Source organism: Populus trichocarpa, chromosome 16, assembly GCF_000002775.5.
Source record: "Populus trichocarpa isolate Nisqually-1 chromosome 16, P.trichocarpa_v4.1, whole genome shotgun sequence".
Taxonomy (NCBI): Eukaryota; Viridiplantae; Streptophyta; class Magnoliopsida; order Malpighiales; family Salicaceae; genus Populus; species Populus trichocarpa.
The window spans coordinates 3968713-3970204 of record NC_037300.2 but is presented as its reverse complement, the minus strand read 5'-3'; positions in this window follow the sequence as shown (position 1 = coordinate 3970204).

Sequence of the window (1492 nt, the reverse complement as noted above, 5' to 3'; positions counted from 1 at the left end):
GAGACATAATTGTCGGTAAGTATAAGTGAAGAGTGTGAGGAAAAGTCTGGGTTTAGGGGACTAGGTTTCCGTATAAGGGCTGAAATTTTGTGCCAGAAAATAGACCATGTGACAGCTACTCTTTGCTATGAAGATTCACAATAATATCTTCTGGGTCACTTGAAATTCAATCTTATTAACGATCCTTTTGTTCTCTGAATTCTTCTTTATTGCTTCACACTCCCTTCGGTTTATATTCCCTCTTAAATTGATGAAACTGTTGACAAATTTGTAGCATTTAGATGATTAAAATTGTTCATTACTTGATGGCTTGGGAAGGCTATAAATTTGTACTGCACAAAACGATCCCAATAAACATTGTTGAGGAAACGATAAAACCCTTACTTGGTGAAAACTGAAATTAAAGCATGATGTCGAGGACTAATTAAATTTTATGAACCTAATGATTGGGATTTTAGACATTGGAAGTAAGAAGGTGAAAAAAACTACTTTCTTTTATGCAAGTCGAACTCAACGCTGGACCTTCTAATAAATATAAGAAATAAACAAGAGGTGGTGGCCTATGGTGATGCGAATATAGACTTGTAAACGGGTAGTGTCTATCCAAGGAAGTCCTTGTCTACATTCAAAACAAGGGAAAAGTGTGCACGAGCAATGCTTGAATGACAATAAAAGTCTAGGTTTGCCAACTTAATCTTTGTTTTTTTCAATCAATCTTGCCAAATTAACTTTAACGAAGCATCATGGTAAGTTAATAGACCAAAACAAGCCTTAGAGTAAGCATGGGAATGATGGGATGACAATAAAGTTTTGCGTAGGTAAATTTGGTTAAATTATTTTATGATTGATGGATGTATTATTAATTATCAAGTGTTCAAAGATTTATATAATAAATTTAATGATTTATAAGAGTTTTATTGACTTAATGTATGATCTTAGATAAACATTATTAATTTTGTTTAAAATACTAAGGCAAAATGATGCTCAAATCTGTAACATGGATTAGTCTTGCTACTCGTTGGAGAAATTGCAAAAGCAAACATTTTAAATGTCATAATAATGACTAACGAATAGAAAAATAGAAATTTAAGAACAGAACTTCCCTCAAATTGTTGAAAGATCCTTGAGAAGTCCCATTCTTGTATATTTTTGGATGGAAAGAAAGAAAGATCTCCACTGATAATAGAGGGATCGATGGAAACTTGTTAAAGTTCTCGCAATTTGAAACACTAAATTAATTACGTATTACCCAACAATATAACTAAGAGAAGAAAATGTTTGATAGTACGTGAAGACGAGAACATAAATGGAAATAAATGGAGTAAATTTGTATCTAACCAAAAAATAATGTATAAAAGGGACGTGTCCTTCCAATAGAAATAATTTTTTTCTTCTCAAAATATTGTCCCTTAAAATATTTCAAAATTCTCTTCACCGTTCTCATATTTAGATCTAAATCATTAATTTTCCACCAAATAGCTTTCAATCATTG